Source organism: Anas platyrhynchos, chromosome 5 (assembly GCF_047663525.1).
Source record: "Anas platyrhynchos isolate ZD024472 breed Pekin duck chromosome 5, IASCAAS_PekinDuck_T2T, whole genome shotgun sequence".
In the NCBI taxonomy this organism is placed as follows: Eukaryota; Metazoa; Chordata; class Aves; order Anseriformes; family Anatidae; genus Anas; species Anas platyrhynchos.
The window spans coordinates 40,916,911-40,938,547 of record NC_092591.1 but is presented as its reverse complement, the minus strand read 5'-3'; positions in this window follow the sequence as shown (position 1 = coordinate 40,938,547).

Sequence of the window (21,637 nt, the reverse complement as noted above, 5' to 3'; positions counted from 1 at the left end):
AGGAGTTTTTATTCTTGTAAATTTATTCTTGTGTGACTGCAAGTATAATTTTTAGAAATATATATGTATATTTTCTGGGTTTTTGCACTTCCATTTCTTTGGTTATACTAAATAAATTGTCAATTATCTTATTCAGATTTTCCAAATCTGGGGAAGAGCTAAATTCCTATATTAAGTTTGACTCATCAATATAAAATTACAGGTAATAATCTGTAATATCAAGTATTTATACACACACATATATATAATTTGATTAAGAAATATTGTAGTATTAATTGTAAAATAAAATTTATGATCAGCATGGGAGAACTAATCACTGAAGCCCATGACAGCAGAGACTACAGTAGTCTTATTTTGGTTGTATACAAAACTGAAAAAAAGAAAAAAAAAGAAAAAAAAAAAAAAACCAACAACAAAACACAGAACCCCAGCATATCCAAACCAAAACCAAGGTGAAATTGAGAAAACGTGTGTGAGTCTTACTAAATTGAAGAAAGGAGATATATACATACAGATCCACAAGAAAGAAAAAGCAAATATGCATTTTAAGGAAGCAAAACTATCAAATGTATGTATCTTTACACATGGAAAACTTAAGAAGTCCATTTTCAATAGCTATCAGTTGAGATAGCTACTAATATGGTACTTCTCTGTACTATATTTATATTTTATATAAAAGTGACACTGTGGGGTATAGTAAATTTGCAAACAATCTAATGGAAATGCAGTGTGAGCTTAAAGAGAAAAAAATAAAAGGAATAGCTGGAACACATGCTGTAAGACTACCGATAATAATTCTCTAACCTGTCACAAATTACATTTTAGCTACTGTAGGGTATGTATAGGCTCGTCACAACTAATAACATTTTTCTTTCATCAGGTTTGTGTTAACATTCTGCAAATCTGAAATGTTTACTGTAATGAAGTAATGCATTATATAGATAGCATATGGTTGCTGGCTTTGTTTATATCATTTTAAAATATCTGAAAGGACCGCTTGGGCTAAAGAGCAATGTTATTGCTTCCACAGTCAGTTGATGGGTTGTTTAATAGTATTTTAAATGTTTGTTAATGATAGTCTCAAGGAAACAGAAAAACACAGAAGCAATGCAAAATGGCAATATCACAATAGTTATAAAGATTAAAATGCCACTAGGGGACAGTAGAAAGTCACAAAATGAGGTTCTGTTGAAGAAACCAGAACAAAAGGCCTTTCTTTGTCAAAAAGAAATCACAAATACGTATTTCTAAATAAAAATCATTTCACATGTGAGGGCTTTAAAATTCCGCATTAAATAGCAAGGTGGAATCTGGGAGACACTTGCATGTGTCTATTTTTAGGTCTTTTATATTTATATCCACATATGATAAAAATACACAGCACTCTTCCTTTTAATAAGAAAAAATTCAAGTGTGACCTAATTTATTTTTGGCACTTTTACGGAGTTCTTAAAATCCAAAGATTTTACCATTATGCATTAATGCAAACACATGTATTGACTTGTGCAATACTGGTAGTTTACCTGGCAATAAAATGAAAAAATAATGTATGTTATTGGGATATTTATTAAGCCAGTGCAGATAAGTTTCTAGAATGTAAGGGCTAATATACTTCAGAAAATGGGTAGGAAAGATCTACTTTATTATGGCCCACTGCCACTGTATGCACACACTCCTTTTTGATGAGAGAAAAGGCAGTACTCACTCATGAGCTGGGCAGTGCTCTTCTGAAGTTCAGACTAGATTCCAGTGTTCCCAGGCTGAATCCCTGCAAAACAAAATGAAATACGGAACTACTTTATCTGAAAATGAGTACCAAAACCTTTAATTGGTAATGACATGTTATTTTCTTCATTCAGAGAATCAGGCATGGACTCCAAATAATGCCCCACAGACTAGAAAATTTGATTCAGGTATGTATAGCTGCAGAACTTTCACTGCTTATATGAAACATCCAATGCTAACTAAATCAGAAGAATCCGTCAGTCTGATGGATCTATCAATTCACATGTATACAGGAGGTAAATGTATATTTCAGAAGTACTTAAAAGTTTTCCATTTCCAAAGCCATGTATTTTGACCTATCAGATAGGAGGCTATCTGATAGCTATGCAGCACATTGTGAATTATTTTTTGTTTCTTGCACACAAAAACACACAAAGCTTGCAACTGCTGAAGGATTATCCCCATTCCAGAGTGCTAAAATGCAGACTCAAAACAGCAGTGTGACTGTTTCCTCACAGCCTTTTAATTTCAGCCATCTCATAGCAATGTCATGATCTTGAGTATGTAACAGACCTTGGATAATGATATAATTAAGCATTTGAGTGAAAATAGTAAGCCTGGTCTTACTATTAGTAAATAGAATTTACTAATACTAATAGAATAGCTTTTAGAAAATAGAAGTGCTGGTCTGTAACAAAGGCCTGGTCTGCTTTCCAATGGAAAACTTAACATATACCTGTGTGTGTGAGAGAGAGAGAGGGGAGAAGTCTAATGAAGCAACATATGTGGAACTACATAGATACATAAAACAGGCAGGCAAATACCTTTAAAAGCACTTTAAAAGAAAACCCTTGTACCACAGCCCAGAAGGCAAGAGAGAGTGAAAGAAAGAGATGAGGGAGAGAGGAAAGAGAGGGAGGAGATGGAGAAAGAGATGAAAGGGAGAGATGGAGAAAGGGGGGGAGGGAGGAAAAGAAAAACAGGGAACGGAGAAGGGGCAGAGGGAGAGAGAAAAAAAGAATCATCCATTATCAGCTGCATCGATCATCATTTATGTCAGGCACCATGTGTTCATGGAAGACAAAACTTCAACATAGGCTAAAATTCATAGGCCAACAGGGTATGCAATGGACAGCAGAGAACTACAAGCCCATTTCTCAGATAGCATTGTAAAATTTCTTTTAATCAGTGGTGCATTTCAGTAACTAGTTTAATGAAGTATATATGTAAGTACATATATCATGTGACTGAAGAACAAGATACTATCTTAAGCTGTGATATTTCAGAAAAGAGTAATGTTTTGTACAAAATGGGATATTTTTCTTTTAACAATCTGAAAAAGTTTTCCAAAGTACTTGGGTGACAGATGGTTTAAAATTAGGCAGAGGTGGAAGGATACACTGTTATACCTGTAACGGGGGTACTACCTTCTCAGTCATTACTGTGTCCTGGGAAACCCAGCTAGGATGTTTACTCTAAGGAAAAAAAAAATGCATCTGGAGGTCAAAAGTACTTCTAGGAAATGACCCAGGCAAAACACTTCAGCCAACAGTGGACTTCTTCAAGGACTTCCTTAAACTCTCTGAACTTTGGTGGGATACAAGCATATTCTTAAGTGCTTTGCTGAACAGCATAGACTTACAATGCAGTTTAAAACTGCAATTAAGTGCATAAATTTGGCTTGCTTACTAAATTAAAACTAAAAGGTAAAATGTGCTCAGAAGCAAGTGACATCACTGAAATTAGTCGCTACTGTTGTAAACAGAATGAAGCCTAAACCTATAAGTCATCCAAAAACAAGCAGCCACAAAGTTCTTAGAGTTCTCTATTAAGGTGCCAGAATTTCAGGGACCCTTCACAGTAGTGGTACCCAAGCATTACAAAGGTTCAAAGTACTAGCATCTTGTAAAGGGAAGCAGTAATTTGGGTTTAGTGAATATTTTTATAGTTGGTTTATTTTAAAAAATCCAGATTTACAAACGTTTCATACAGACTGGTGTTTCGATACATTTATGAAAGTATCATTGTGCCTTTATTGTGTTTTCACTGTTTTTTCACTACATTTGACTTCATCTCTGATCAGTAATCGTGTGTTCACTTTTCCCTTAGCTTCCCACAGTCACTTTTTTGAATACTCTACGCCTAAAGACTACTTCTTCCAATTGTCTCTCAAACAAGATCATTTTTTGTTGCAATACTTCCTTCCTGCTATTCTCACAGCTCATCCCTGTGCATCCCTCCCCTACCTTCCTACCTCAAGGTTTGCACCAAACTAAGTTCTGTTTCTACTGTCAATGTCACATAGAGCTTGGATGTATTTTCTTTCCTTGATCTCCAACTCTTGTTTTTCTGTTTTTGCATAATCACAGAAAATCACATAACAATGTTATGACATGTGATTTGGCATTCTCCTATAGGTCAAATGAGAAGTTTTTCTAAATCAGGACCACATTTGTGACAAGTTAGATTCCAGTACTTTGATGTGTTCAACTGTAAGGTAACTCTCTCTAAAGGATTATTCCTTTACTCATTTAACTGTAGGTTGGGGTTGCTTTCTTTCACAGAGCTCTGAAAAATTGGTATAGTTCATGAAAAATAAAATGCCTCTATTCCTGTAAAAGGCACTTGGAGTGAGATGCAGTTGTACTTGATAGCATAGGAAAAAAAAATATGGATTTACACAGAATTATCAGAAAGCTACAATTTGTAAAAATATTTAAAAAATTTGCCAATATCCAATGTTAAATAGAAACTAATGTGCAATGTCCCATCCAAGAACACATTAAGGAACCTACAATACAATTTGTTTATTGTTTTGTTGTTATTTTTTAAATCTCTTTTAGAGTTTTATTTCAGAGAAAACATCTTTTTGAGAAAATAACTTGTTTCTCTCTACTAAATAAAAATTGCAATCTGGGAAAAATAATGTAAACATGCTAAAACTTAAATCTACTGAACTTCTATTTAATTCTAGCTACCCAGAAAACAATGGATAGTTCTGATACAGCACCTGATTGATATTTCCAGGGTGTGAAAACCTCCACCACGAGATTAGGCTGATATTGCATATTCAAACACATACAATGATATATTTGTCATTGCTATTGACCTTTATCTCTTCAGTTTCCTGACAACCTTCTACAGTTATTGACATTACAAATACCAGCGACAACGTGCAGGGCAAAGTATAACCTTTCATTTACCTTCATGTCCCTCAAATGACTCACGTAGGTAGTTTCAACAAAAGCTGCAAACAATGATACTGTTGATTTTTTTTTTCTTAACTTGCTAAAATGTTTTCCATTTTCCTCTTGTTCTCTGAAAATCATGCCAATAACTCACTACAAAGGAAACGATTTCAAATGAATACAGGTAATTAGAAGTGTCAAGAAATCAGCAGAGAGTAGGGTGTCTGCCATCATTTCTGTGGAAAGAGTGCCAGATTCCCTTTCAAAAAGGTCTTTGTCATTTTTTAATAGAAGGTAATTAATGTAGACTACAGTAAAGTGTACAGGATCCCAGTCACTTGTCTTTCTTTCCTTAGAAATGGGACCATAAAGATGTTTTGATTTCTAGAAACAATCTTCTGAGGTTATTTAAAAATGACTTTTAATTACAAGCATAGTCTTTTTAGTCATTTCATTATTCTAAAAGCAAGAAGAATAAAAATTTGGAAAGGGCATGTTTATAAGGGTGACAAAAAAAAAAAAAAAAAGTATTATTTTAAAAAGTCCAGAGCTTAGTAGTTTATTTCAAAAGTGACAGGATGATTTGGATGATTTCACATAACCGGTAGCATTCACCACTAAGGAGAACACTATAAACAGATCCAAATGTGGAGATCTATCCATTAGTGGCATAAAATAAAATCCAACTATCTAAATATAGAATGGTGGAAAGGAAACGCCTCTCTAAAAATTACAGATACTACATTTGCAGAATGATATATACTGATGGCAACTGAAATCATTACTTTGTTATCCTGATAACCATACTTCTGGCAGACAAACCAAAGTCTTCTTGGACAGACCTGTACAAAATTCAAGATTTCAAGAGAAAATTGTGCGTTTTATGTACAATTCACCATTTATTCTGAAATCTAGAAAAAACAGTGTTTACGTTTTTTTGTTTACTTGTTTGTTCGTTTTTTTAACGTGTAGGGTGAACCAGCAAGTTGAATCATTAAGTGATTAGTGCACTGCAATCAGTAACTTCCCTTCATGACGAGTTAATGCCTCAGGACAAAACAAAACAACCATCTTTAAGTATCTAACAACACATCTAATCAACTGGGTAATCCTAGTATGCTATGAGCATGCAAAACTACAGATGTTCTTTGCAGTCATAAAATTATCCAGAACTTTTCTGATTATAATTATAGTATTTCCCATATTTCCCTTAATGTCTTCTACGAAATGTCTGCACTCTTGGTGACATAGAAAAATAACTATTGAATTAAGAGATGAAAATGTTTCTTCTCTTTTCTGTTTCATTGTGGTATAAAATGAGGTATACCAACAAATAAATTATATTTTCAACAAAATATCAAGTTTAGTGAATATGGTTAAGCATTGCGAAAAACATAATCAATCCTTTTTTGATAATTGAAAAGAATATTTCAAAAATATGGAAGAATGGTAACAAAGCATAGTGTATGTAAGAAAATATCACAAATTTTAACTTTGCATTTCCATCTGTATGTTCAGTAATAGAGGAAATTTATAATAACATTTACTAACACTATTTATTTGTGTTACAATGAGGTCATCAGTTTGGATTTTAAGGCAGCATAGACATCTAAAGAGAAGAAGCTGACAACCTTCTGATTTATGTAAATCAAGCCTAACACATTTCATAGTCTGCATGTCACTGCCAACAGGAATTAAAAAGTAGTAACAAACATAAACAGCTCTCTGCTTCATGGTTCTGAAAATAGTTGATAGATCTTAGGGCAGAAATTCCCAAAGTCTTCCGTCTTTTCTTCTGGATCTGCAATCTGACATTTCCTACTGCACATGTAAATTCACAGCTGCAGGCCCTCTCTCTTTGGGGATTGCTTCCTTTAGGCCCAGTTTGCCATATGCTAAAATCACTGGGAAGATTTCCACAAATCCCAGTGGCATTTTACCGATTTCTCCAGCCACAAAATCCAGAAAAGATGCTACAAGAAATCATAAATGTTCTTTGCGTGCTCTAAAGCTTTGAAGAAAGAGAGTGGGAGAACCAGTGTTCATCATGCTTTTTCTGCATTTCTAACTCCCTCCAGGCTGAGTCTTTCTGGAAAGAGCTGGTCCATACATGTAATCTAACATTAAAAGGGAGTTCAAAAAATCAATCCTGAGACAAATTTGGCAATGCAGCAAGAGTATTATTTCAAATTAATGTACATGTATTGTAAAGTGCTATACTTAAGCATTAAATTTACTGAATCAAAATGCTGCTAGAATTTGAGGCAAAAAAAGTTCAACCACATTTATAAAAAAAGGGGGCAGGGGTTTTTAGCAGAACAGTCAGAAAAATTACAATTATTTTCTATTGCTTTATTTCTCAGAATAGGTAAAATTGTGAAGTTAGTTTATTACTGGGTTAAAATCAATAGCATGGTAAAATTAAGGTAGAAAATATAAACAACTATTCATTGCAGTGATGCCAATAACTTCTTAAAAGAGCATCAAAGTGGGCAGGTAGCATAGCAAGTTATCTGCTTGCTAGTTGTAGCTGTGTGATGAGCATTTGGAAATGAGCAAACAGCAATCCTACCACAGCCAAAGGTACTAACTGAGCTCAGTCAGCAATGACCCTGTGCATGGCTCTAAGGTCCTATGCACTCCTCTAAAGTTCATAAGTTCAGGTGCAAGTTTGCATCACTATTTATCCTAAAAGTGTGACCTAACACCATGTCAAAGCAATGCTTATCCTGAGCGTTGTCTCAATCTCTGTGCTTGAACAATCACACTGTGCTGGAGGCAGCAGCTCTCCAAGTGCAATCTATCAGTAGCAGAATTAAGACATTTCAAACCCGCACATAGCTGGACATGAGCTGGAAGCTGCTACTTTGGGGAATGGGAATCACTGCTGGCAATATGGCAGGTAATGGTGGTATCTAGCCTGAAAGATAAGTTTCCAACTCCTCAGGTGAACATCTCACTACTGAACTCTTTAATCTGGCTGCTGGACCCATTACAAGCTGAACAGCTCCCTGATGAGCAAGGAAGCCACCTCCACTCATGCCACTAGCTGGGCAGCTCCGCTTCCCACACCAGTGAGGCAGTGTCAAGGCCCAAATTTAAACAGAGAGCAGGGAAACACAAAACCCTTACCAATGGGCAATGACTATTCAAAGGCCTCAGTCAGTTTGGTACAAAAATCTGCCCTGGGCCTAAAAAAATGTATCTGTTATAAATTACATTACAGCGAATATGTTTGAGCAAAAAGTTTCTGCTGAATGCCATTCCTATTCCAATGGATTGGTTGTTTTACCAAAATAAATTTAGTTCAACTGAAAACAAAATACAAACTATGAAAGTCAAAACTAGCTCTGTTCCTATTATTCTACTCATCTCCAAGCATAACAAAAAGCATAAAACTGGAGCTGGGTTAAAATTATATAAGACAATAGGCTCTGCACCTTTTGACACTAGACTGTGTTCTTGTCTACTCCTTAGCTACAGCAGAGAATACAAAAATATTTCTTAATTGAATTGGGGACATTTTTATATGAGAAAACAATTCCACTTTGAAAGTAATTATATATGATGAGTCAAGCATTTCATAATTAGGATAAAGTGTATGAATTTTGCTTTTTATTGACTTGCTAAGCTAAATATTTCAAACAAATGACATATAACAATTATATGAATATGTATAACTTATTTATGTAAAATCACGTATCTTGAATAATGTACTAAGGCTTACACTTGTAGATTTCTAGTTTGTTTTTTTTCCCTCAACAAACTTCATGAATTACTAGCAAAAATACCATTGGCTGTATCTTACCATCTTCTAGCACAGAGAAAGAAGCATGACAGCGCTGGAATTGTGTTAAGCATGCTACTTTTGTTTTCAATTATACTACTGTACCACATAAACTGAACAGGAAAGGTCCATTTTGTATGATAAAAAGTAGACATGGTGAGCATTTAACTCTGATTTCCCTGCCAAGGTATTTTCAAGAAGCTCATTCATGTGCAAAAATCAGTGAGTTTTGTCATGATAAATCTATTTCTTTCACCAAAAAAGAAGTGCTTTTTCATGAAATTTATATTAATAGTTTGCAGCCCAAGCATATTAAAACAACATCAATGTTTAAAAAAGTAGTTGGTCACAAAGATGTGACTGTCCCTTGAACTGTTTACATTCATGTGTCCTAGGGGGACTGTTACTTGTTGAAGGATGACAAATAAATGAAATAGGAAGCTGTTTTAAATTAGTGTTGGATGTTGCCTCAAAACTTTTCCTAATTTGTTTGCAATAGAAGTACAGCTATCCTACAGCACAGTTCAGCACAGTCCCATATACTTCCTGAGTGTATGTGCACATGCATGCAAACATCTAAGTACCATGTTGGTAGCACAAAAATTCCAGTATTAACAATAGGAAAGCATAGCTTAGTGTTATTTATTCCATTTGCCCTTTACACAAGGAAATACGAATACAGTTGAAGAACACCCTGCAACCTATTGCATTTCCCTTCTTATCAAGGTTCTAAAGTAAAGAGAAGGAAGCAATCCTTGCAGTGGCCAGCAAATTCTATACATCTTGCCTGCTTTAGGTCAGTGTTGAATGGTTCAAGGAGTTTGACCCATTCAACAAGGACATCTCATTTTTTATATGTAAATTAAATTATGTTGGTATTAGTAGCTTTAGTAATAAAAAATGACATTGAATTATAAAATGATCAATAACATGTAATAAAATATACTTTCTAATAACAGGATTAACATGTTATGATAGTAGATTAATTTCTAATACTGAGATTAAATAATATGAAATACCACCTAACATAAAGTGTTAAAATTAATTGTGAAAAGCAGTTAATAAGATAATGCTAGCAATTTCTGCTGTGGAGGTACCAAACATGCAATGTGAACACAAAACCATGTCAAAAGAATCTCCCCGCCTAGAGCAGCAACAAAACTGGCCCCTTCTACAATGTCACACAGAAAATCAATCATTATTTTGTTAACCCCAGGAAATACAGGTGTTACCACTTCTCATCAAAAAGAAATTTTAATTTTCCTAGATACTCTATTTTTTCAAACTTTGTAAATTGCAACCACCTCTTCCTGTTGGTTTCACATCCAAGAATCTCCTCAAATCCACAGAAGTGTAAATGCCTTGGAAGAGATACAAAATCCCTAACCAGGTAAACCCGAGTTTGAAATTAGCTGCAGAATAAGATTTAGAACAGTACAGGGACATCTGAATCAGTGTGGAATCCAGGAAAATCATAACAGTGGTCTCAGCTTCTTCATGTGTAATGAGGAATTATCTCTCCCATTTACCTCAAACTGTGATAGAATTAATCACAGGATTAAGGGGGATCTGCAAATTGCCTTGTACACGTAACATTAAATGGGAAATTGGGAGGTTTGGCTTCCTTGAGATTTGTATGCTTGCTTTTGTGAATTCATACATAAAAACTATTACTAGATTTTAAACTAGAATGAACTCGAGCCCAGAGACTTCCATATATCATATTAACATAACATACCTAGAAAAGCCCCAGATTCCAATTTGATTACATTTTAGTCAGGATCTATCCTTACAGATACCCTAATCAAAAATAGGTTTCTTTTCAGCTGGATAACTGAAATACAGCAGATACAGTTTAAAGCAATAGAATTACTGAAAGAAAAAAATGACTATCTTTAAGTGCTAGCAAAGTGAACTCAGTGTTTTGGTTTTGCATCTGAATTTTAAAGTTATCAACATCCATATACAGCTTCGTTAACTGAACACAGACAGACCAGATATACTTGCTTCTCCCTGACCAACTTATTCTCAAAAAAACTCCATTTCACGGAACAGACAGTAAATACATGCAGTACAAGAAACAAACCACATAGAAAGAAGAGGGGAGTGTAAGATTTTCATGTATGAATACAACAGAAAATAATTTGGGGAAATTATGTTGTTCTTCTAGAAGTCTACAGTTTAAAGCAATCTGTTCTAATGGACCAGAGGGATGAAGTTCTCCAAACATTATGCAAAATAATTAAGAAAATAATTGGAAGGGCAGAAAAGGGAGACTCTGCCTCCCACAGAATTTGTTGCTTTGCATAAGCATACCACAGTGCCTCAACATTTGTTGAGCCCTCACACCAAACACAAATCCAATAAAACATTTGCTCTACATTCTTTCAGAATAATTGCCAAATAAGAAATCCTGGATCAGATAACTTTTCTGCTGCTTAAAAACTGTGTAACTGTAACACTTTTTGCATTGCCATGTGTGTAGTATACTAAATTTGACTCATTTTAATGTTATATCGATATGCCTGACCTCATAATAAATATTATGGTCCCTGGTCTTTAAATTTTGAACAGTGGTGCTTGGGTCAATGGCACATTAATAGGAGTCAACTACTTTCATGAATTGTTAATTAATTACTTTTGCTGTTTTGCACATTATACTGGTCATCAAAGAAATAACAATAGTTTTGGTTTGGTTTGGTTTGCTTTTCATAACATGTATTTGCTAACCAAGAGCAAAGATATAAATGTGTATTGTTTGAAATGCATGGATGCTGGGAAGAGATTTCTTAAATATTACTTAACTTTTGGATTATCATACTGTTTTGATTTGAATTATTTCCCCCTAAATATATTTTGACTAAGTTACAATGCCAAAAATGTTGTGTAGTATGGTGAGACAGCTGTAGAGTTGACACAAAAATAATTGAGTTGAATCTCTTGCACTTCCAGGCTTTTCAATGTGAGCAAAGTTCTCTACAACAGCTAGTCATCTGTCCAATATCTCCAAAACTTGCATTACTGAAAAATAAAATCATATTTACTTGCACCATATGAAGAGAAAAAAGAAATCACACTGTGCTCATGTATCAGGGCAACATTCTCTACTTGACTGCACTATATCTAGAGTAGTATAATTCCCTAGGTAGAGTGAAGTTCCACTGGACTAAAACTCTACAGAATTAAGACAGAACTAGAAATCTAATTGCATTTCTAAATGAAAATGTTATCATGAAATATTATTATAACTACTCAGGACTTCTTAATTAAGTCTTCTTAAAGAAACAAAAATAAGAATGTGTTGAAGGGAGTTGGGAAGCATCAAAAGTAATGTCATCCAGGTGATGTTAAATACACAGTGGTACATTTCTACTTACTTCATCTTACTATCCTAATACTCTTTTCTCCTTTACTAAAATTCACAGTAGAAGATACCATATACCTTAAGCAGTTTATATTTTTCCAAATTGCTACAAGTAAATTAATTATAACGCCAACATTACCCTTTTCATCAGTATGGATATACTGCTAATGATTTTTTCTTCAAATGTAGAATTATTAATATGTTTAAACCAAAGTCACTTACTTTTTTGCACTATTTGCTCACATTTCAGAAGACAAGGCAATTAGTTAGTGACAAATCAGCTTCAGATTTAGGTGGCTTAACCAAATGCCTGAAAATTTTCATTGTCAGTATTTGTGGTTATATTTATTTTATAAAGCATTGTATAAAAATTGTGTTGTTTTCACATTTCACTGGAATATACCTTTTTGTTTCATAGTAGTACCATAGTGCTTCTGGGAGCACTTAATGTTGCAACACTGCAAACAGACAACAGCATGGCTATATATCAGTGCCTAATCTTTGCAAAATTAGTATTAAAAGTAGGATGACAATATTGTTTTTTATGCTGCGATATAAACATAAACATTTTATCATTATCAAACCACTTAAAAGGACTTAAGTTGTCCATGCAATTTGTATGTTAAATTCCTTCTTTTTGTTATTTAACTTGCAATTTTAAAATAAATTAAGGTAAAATGAAATAGCTTTAAATATAATTTTAGAAGTATAAGAAATATAGTTTATAGGATGTGCACAACAGGAAACTACTTGGCTCAGAACAGCCTCAGAACACCCTATGTCACCCTTCCTCAGACCTGGTTAAGCATGATCTTCCTGTGTTGGAAATTTGTAATTAAAAGATCTAGATATTGTTGAAGCAGGAATTCCTTCCTTTTTATCTGTTAAGACTGCAAAGTCTTAAGGGTTTCTGAAGATTCTCCATTTTTTCATCATTCAATTTTGCTATGCTACTAAGTTAATACTAAGGTAGCATCACAACATGATTAGCTGTACATAAGCAACATATTGAGAATTTTGAGAATAACATCGTCCAGAACTTACTTACATGGGTAAGAATTTACTTACATGGGTAAGTTCAGCACAAAAGTTTTTGTCAGGGCTGTTAGTCAAAAAACTCAGGGGATGGTTATTTCGGTGTTAAGGAATGAGTCCAGATCAATTACAGATCATGGTCTCTATTATAAGAAAAGTAACTTTGTCCTATATAGAAAGCTTAGCTTTTTAGGAAGCTATTTAGAAAATAATGTTAGGGTTTGGGACAGAAATACTCATCTAACAAGACGCAAATTTGACTCATCCTTCTAATATTTCTGTTCCAACTTTCAGCAAAACAGTTCACTTTGACAGACGTTTCCAGCCAATTGTGTTTAAGAACATTTAAACTTACCCAAACGAGGGCATTTAAAAATTCTTGTGAAAATTAACTACAGTGGCCACCACTATTTTGTGAGAATTTATTACTCTACTAAAATATAACAAGCATTTTATGGTTGTTGAGTTACGCTTCTACTCAATAAGGTTATATACACTCAATGATTTTTAGAATAAATATATGGATAAAGGGAATGAAGAATTTAAATGTATATTCTAACTGTAAGTACTACAAGGTTTTTCAGAAACAAATACAGATATATCTTCCTGTATCCTTATATCCTTTAAACCAGGAAACAAGACACAACAGAGAGAGTAAAGAAAAAATCTATTCCACTAGCAACACACTATCCAATCACAGCACATCTGCCTTTCTTCTGTGATGACAAGGATGCACAGATGTTTTTTAATATCCATAAACCAATATGCTAACTATAAAAACAAAGGAACACATACAATATACTGCCAGTAATTCTATTAATCTAAGATAAAAAACAAAGATGAAAACAGAATGAATCAGTTTCTTCAAACAAACTTCTTTCTACTTATAAATCAGAGTACTAAAGAGAAATAAATACATATGTATCCTAGTGATCTAACACCCATCCCAAGCTAGCCCCATCTTGTGTCACTGCCTAAGTCATGCAAATTACACCAGAACTGCCAGTTGACTAAGATTAATGACACTGCGCCAGCTTCTTTGTTTCTCTCTGCGGCCGTTTAGTGTGAAATACTATCCAAAAACATTATCTATCCTCTATTAATCCCACAAATTTGTTCACACCATGCACATTGTTTAGGGCAATTTACAACAGGAACATACTGAGCACAATTGCATTTAATTACTTGGGTTCTAATTACATTCATTAAAGGCTAATAAAATAAATGAAACAGCTTTAAAAGCTTCTGCAAAACACATGGGTCTTGTCTCCCTCATGAAGCATACTGTAGAGGTTTGATGTGAAACATAGATTTCAACATATATGTCTGTCTATTACGTATCTGTAATATACACAAAGACATTGAATGCATATATATGCATTTATTTATTTATATTTATATATAAACCATATGCATGCCAATTCACAATGATCCTAAATACTGCTGATATTTACTTATATTACTAGTCATGAAGATGCCAGGCACCCCAAACTACTTTTTAATGTGGTATGTTGAGAGGGAGGAATATCAGTTTTAAAATTCCAACCCAGTTCTTTTAACTGTTTCCACCTGTACTACAGAGTTATTCCCTCTTTCTCTCTCATCTTATATCTGCATTATAAAAGATATAAACTGACATCAGAAAGGGGAGAAAGACAGCAAGAAAGAGAAGAAGAAAGAACAGGGAAAACCACATTGCTTTATTTGGTATATATTCTTAAAAATGTTTTGTTAAGGCTCATTTCTGACATTCGTCTGAGGATCTGAATTTTTTCTTAGTAGCTATTTACATTAAAAAACACATTCTGAAGCACACTAGGCAGTCTAAGTAAATCCCCCATGGTGGTTAAAAATGCAGCTTGTTAATAACACAATTTCCTAATTCTTACGTTTCTATGCTATTTCCATTGTGCTTAGAAAGCAGTTTATGGCAAAAGACAGAATCTGGAACATGCTGCTGACAACCGTGCCAGACAGAATTCAGCACTGGAGACTTGAAAAAAAAAAGTGCTTATGGTGAGCTCCTCTTGTTATATCTATTCATTGGTTTTGGATTTATAAGAAGATGACCTTAGTCGTCAAGGAAAGAAACAAACATCTAGTTAATTATCCTGTGAACCTTATACTGTGTACATGTGTGGTCTTAGCTGAAGATCCACTTTGGCACACTTGGAAATTTAAAACTCTTAATTATTCTGCATCACAAATATAATGGCAATGAAACATGTCTGCCAACAGTTAAAAAATATATAAACTTACACTTAATTTTGTTTTATGAAGAAATTAAAAAAAAAAATCAGCTTTGAGGATTAGCTTCCAAGAACTGCAGAGTTTATGGTTCTCTACAACATATGTGAGCACATCACTGGTAATCCCGGATAAGCAAGTTAATTTGTAGAATTTTAATAAATGTTTTAAGCTCCATGAAGCACTCAAAGATTTGGTGCAGATTCTATGAAGTAAATCACACCCATACAACGTATCTTCCCTGTGAAGATGAGATTTAATAATCATTCTCTGGCTAGAAATGTGTTTATTTAAACATATTTTAACAAGTTCACTTTTTTTAGTCCATTACTGACATATTAATTATACTCTACGTTAAAATAAAATATAAAAGTGTTTTTTTTTCTCCTTGGAATATGTTTTACAAGAGGCGTGCTGTGCTCATGCAGCACTTCAGGCAGTTTAACTGAGAGTAATAAAATAACCGTGGCTATGTGTACCATTTCACAGAGTTCACCTTAAAATTATACAACTTTGCCACCTATACATCTCAAACTGTTTCTTATTATGAGCACACAACCAATTTCTTTTGCAAACTATTAAAAGAACAGACATTTAAACAACAACAACAAAAAATCGTATGAATCCCTCATTCAGATATATAAACCTCTCATTCGTGAATCAACATTTGCTTTGGAGAAGGGAGGAGGGGCACCCATCCTGCACAACAAAGCAGCAGCTCAATACAGCTGCCATCTGGCTTCCTCCTGCAGTTCACTTCCCATAGCAAACAAGATCCATAGTTTAAGGAGTGTTGGGGAAGGGAGAAGGGCTGTAGTTTTAACCTTACAGCTTTATGATGGGGCATTTTTCCACTCTATAAAAACCCCTCTTAATATAGGAGAATGGAAAGCTCAGGAAATTGTTAGTAGGATAGAAAGCCTTTCACTTCTGTGTTTCTGGTTCAGATCCACATCAACTCAGTGGTAAGCAAATATAACTACCACCTAAAGGACTTTTTAATGAAATGAGTTAGCTGATCTCAGTACAATACCTAGAGAGCAAGCATCCATATCACTAAAAGCAACACCAAATACGATAAACTCTTTCCTCCTCAGTGTGCAGAAATTGCTTCTCACCAGTAGCAGCTGAGAATACTTCAAACATTAAAGCATAAGCCAAACAATTTTAACTACAACAGAAGAATGAGTGCTAAAAGCATGATGCAGTCAGTTAGGGGTCTACCATGTGGTATGCAGTTTCTGCTTGAGTTCATAAATGCAGAAGTATGTCAATTTTCAGGTTATGTTCTAGTCCCTACTGTCCTTAGCTTTCCTCGTGTAGAGATGATGAAAACTGGAGTAGAAAAGAACCTAACAGTTTTGCTTTACATTTATATTGGAGCAGCTGAAGACTCAAACTGATCAACATGAATTCTCTGGTTTTTCTCCATGTTATGCAATGGTGTGCATTCACCATTTTGCCATGTTTACAAAACACTAAAAGACCCAAAGATTCAGACCGTGTACTCTGATGGTTCTATCACACAAAAAAGAACAGAACATAAATATATGCTAAAGCAATGACACAGTCGCTATTTTAAGCAGTAACATAAAACCTAGTAGTTTACTTGTTGCAAGCAGTAAGGAACCGAGTCCTTTCACTTTAAATTATCATTAATATCAATGGTAGCCTTAAAAGCTTTCATTGAAATCTGTGGAGTTTTTCCATTTCTCCAGTGGGATGTGACTTTATACACATTAATGATGAGGTATTCAATGCAATAGACAGAGTTCACAGCATGATGAAGTGAAAGAATTTCTTTCCATATCTGAAAAGCAGCATTAGTTATTAGTCAAAAGAAAATAAACTTAAAAATCAAACATCCATGTTTCTGGAAAGGTCAAATGCTGTTCTAACTAAATGGATAATATTCATTAAGACTGATCAGTGAAAAACACCAACAAAATGAATAAATACAACAAAAAAGCTAATGACCTCAATCCCTAGCAGCCCCTTGACCCTTATTACTACAGCTGCTGGTGTAGGAAAGGATTAAAGGGGTCTAGAAATCATTGGGTTAACATACAAGGGCTCAGAAATTTGACCTTGGTTACTTACAACATATATCCCCTACTAAAAATGAGTATACGAGGAGAATTAAAAACAGAGCTAGCAAAGGTCAGCTTGAGTGCAGATAAACTAAGAAAAAGGAGGCTTGAAAGGCAGAAAGGTTTTATTTCTCCCACAGTACTTTGTTGTAACCAAGACGGTCTAAGGACAGAGGCAGGATTAGGGCTGCTGGCATTGTTGAACATATTAGATAAACTTTTGGGCACACAAACCCTTCTTTGTGTCTTTAACAGAAGCAGCAGCATTCAGAGCTAAATAAATGAACAACTACTCACCACTAGGTATGTACTACCAGGTCCATATGTCATAAGATGTATGAGTAACATCTTCATCACCATAAACAGAAAACTGGACTTCGTCACTAATTACAGTCACAAATTCAATAATTATGACTCTTTTGTAAAAGTGCCTCTGAAAGAGTCATATACTAAGACCTGTTCCTAGATATTAAGGTCAACATCATGGTAAGATGTTGATGATGGTAATATGGTAATCTATAAACTAAAATGCATACAAACCCAAAGATTAACTAATTTAACCCCATAAACCTGCAGCTATCTGAAACACACATGCACACAAATCAAGCATCCTCAGATGCCATCCCATTCACTCTGAAGAAGAGTCCTGTGATACCTGTTTCATCCATCCAAAGAAGACTTTTAATCAACCAGCATACTTCTATAAAAATATCGCTCTCTTTTTTTGAAAGAGATATACCTGAACATCACACAAGGAACTACAGCTGTCAGATAACCTTGTGCTCAGGACTTAAACAGAAAATCATTAACATTAACAGACAATCATATGATTAAAATCATATATCATTAAAATCATACAAATCATATAAGCACTTCTGGAAGAAGATGCCACTTGAAGATGTGTTCCAAGAACCACCTTAGCCTTTGAACAGTCTGTGAGCTCAGAAAAGTCACCATCAGAAACATCCTAAGGATGGTCCAAACACACTGAATGGATGAAGACCATATCTGAGCAAGAAACGTAAAATCTGACAACACCTCTCTATTATTACTGCAATAAATAATCTCTCAACAGAACCACCACTATCTTTCAGTACTACAACTGTACTTTCAGGAATGTAATACATTTTATCCTAGTAACTTGCCATCATAATAACTACAATGTATGTAAAACTAAGCAAAAACTACATCCAAGAGTGAACTGACACAGCCCGTAAAGAAAAAAAAAGTGCTCATCTGCCAAAAGTGAAACAGCAATGGTCTCTCAGTCTTCCCCAATTTCTCAGACTCTATGTCCTTATGGCCAAGTAAAACCTACAAATATTATTGAAGTTTTGGTAATCAAAACTTGTAACTCTACTGAATACCACAAATCATGGATGCAAGAGACAATGGTTTTATAGCACCTTTTAATCGCCCTTCTTTCCCTCCCAAACTAACCTCTCCGTGCTATAAACATTGTCTTTTTTCCCTAGAGGAAGTATTTTTGTCTTTCTCTCCTGTTCCCTTACTGCCTATCATCCTGTCCCTTCCACAAGTACTAACTGCTTTTCTTTCAAAGATGTTTGAATTGATGTACGTCTGCTATCTCTGAGCAACTGTTCTCAACTGCTGCTATTTCACGCATGGAAGAGTGACTTGTGTACCTGCAAGTCTAACTTCTCCAAATATGCCAAATGATCTAATAAAAGATATTACTTCTATTTACAAATCTCCTCCGGAATTTCTTTAAAGTCAAGTCTGTTGACAAACAAACTAAAAATGTGAGACAACTACAAGACAAATTATGGTGTAATAAAACTTTGGGTTCATTCTACATATAGTACTATGAAAGTCCAGCAGTTTTCTATATTTGAAAAGTTGATTTGAGCTAAAAAATGTAGAAATTAAGTTTTTAAATGGTATTTGTGTAGCTCTGAATCCAAATAATTAAAAGAATTTAATTTTCTTTTCACTTGTGGGGAAAAAAAAAAAAGAAAAAAAAAAAAAAAAGAGAAAGAGAGAAAGAAAATGCTGTTAAGGTTGTTTTTACCTAATATACAGTAACTGACCATGAATGAAGGATAAATGACTTTAGGGAGTTTTTCAGCATTCATGCGCAACAGAGAACTGGATCAGGACAAGCATGGGAAGACAACTTGAGATGTATTTTCTACTTTTTTCATTTTAAGTTTCTTGTACAATGCAAGCCAAATAGTGGGAAGAAGTAAATTTTGATCCATCAGTGGACCTAAGCACTTAAAATAAAATCAGAAAGGCATTAGAACAGCTAGACCTCCACATGTCAGGAACTGGATGTCATCGAGGGCCAGTGAGCAGCCTTCAAGTAGCAATCTGTGTTTAACCCAGATATACATTTAGGTTGTACATAACTGTTCTTGGTATTTACAAAAGGAGAGAGAAAAAGACTGAAACAAAAGAAAACATATCAAACAAGAAACTTAGGTATACCCTGCTAACTCAGAGTTGCAGGAGTCTAGTCCCACTCTAGTAACTTAGGTAACCACACCATATAAAACCTGACAAATTTATGAAACTTTCTATGGAAAACTATTTGCTTCTTTGTCTCTGGAGCAACTACTCATAAGGCAGCTTCAATATTTCATTCTCTTCATGGGCAAAAATGTAATTTTTCAGTTTACATTTAACAATGTCCCAACTTATGACCATTGGTTCTTTTGGTAACGGCCATTTGCTTTAAACAGGTCATTTCCCACTTTGTGGTTTATTGCCCATCAATGTTTTTGTAGGTAACTGTTGTACCACCTCTCAGTCTTTGATTTAATACACTAAGCAGGCTAAACTCTTAAGTTTAGGGGCTAAACTTACGTTTAGCCTTATGGCTCTGCCTGACTTTGTTCAGCTGCCCCCATCTCAGCTGAACTCATCTTTACTGACAGCAGCTAACCAGAAATATACTGCAGTATTCCAGATGTTCAGACATACCAGCCTCGCGTACGATGGAATCAATACTTATCTTCTTTACTAAAAATACATCAGACCCACAAGAACCTCCAGCTTTTATGTTTACAGTCAAGAATGTGTAATTTATAGCTGAAATTCTTGTTATTTTCACATCGTATTATGGAATTTCAGCCCATTTTCAAGGTCACCCAACAGTAAGATATTTTTGCATAAAAGCCTACAAACATCAAACATGAGCATCTACCAGCTTGTGCCAGTGCCATTAATGAAAATATTAAATAACCCTCAAAACACTCATTGAAGAATATTATTTCTGCATCTGTTGTTTTACTTTTCAATAATATCTGTCTCCTTAGACATGATTTAATCTTAATTTATAAATGCCTTCATTACGTTACAAATTTTCAAAACAACATCAAATCTTATAAATTTAGTGACAATACACTGAAAAAAATGTCAGCCATCACATACGTGGAACTGGATTCTGACATTAGCAGCAACATTTGTTCTCCATTCTGTATCTGGGAAGTTAATCTCCCATGGTTACACAAGTCCTAGTAGGGTTTCTGTCTCTAATGATATTTCACGAATCTGAATGTATCTAATATACCCAAATATATACTAGACCCCTGGGTACTCTTCCAGTAGGATCTGTTTAACAGTTCTTCAAGAAGTGAAGTAGCATTTGCAACTATTTTTAACAGACAAAGGCAAGTATATTCTGCTTTTTTTAAAGCATAGAATCATGATAATACAATGCTTTCCAAGAAAAAAGCAAGACATACATCTTGGCTTTAGACAATAAAAGGTAGGTGTCCCTCTGAACTGGAATACATTTGCAGGAAAACAAATGCACATGTTTCCTAAGTATTAATATGTACTGATGCATGATCCATTGCAAAGGACAGAAAAACACACACAATACACTTCTGAGTTGCCTGCAAGTAAGGTAAAGAGCAATACACTTTGTCTTCTCCCACAAAGAAAAATGGAGCTGAATTTTTAATAGGCAGTTAATTAATTTTTCCAATTCCAGTAAGAATCTAACTTGGTAAACGGCCTAAAAGACTTATTTGCAAAGATATTTTAAAATAATAAATAATAGCAAAAGTAGGAATACAATACTACAGTGCTGTGTCAGTAACACAATATAGACTAAAACACAGATAACCTTAAAGCTTAAAAATTAATAATAAGTATTAAGTGTAAAGCCCTATCAAGTAGCTTTTGGATCATGGGCTTTTTTTACCAAATGCCATGGATTTTTTGGACCAAT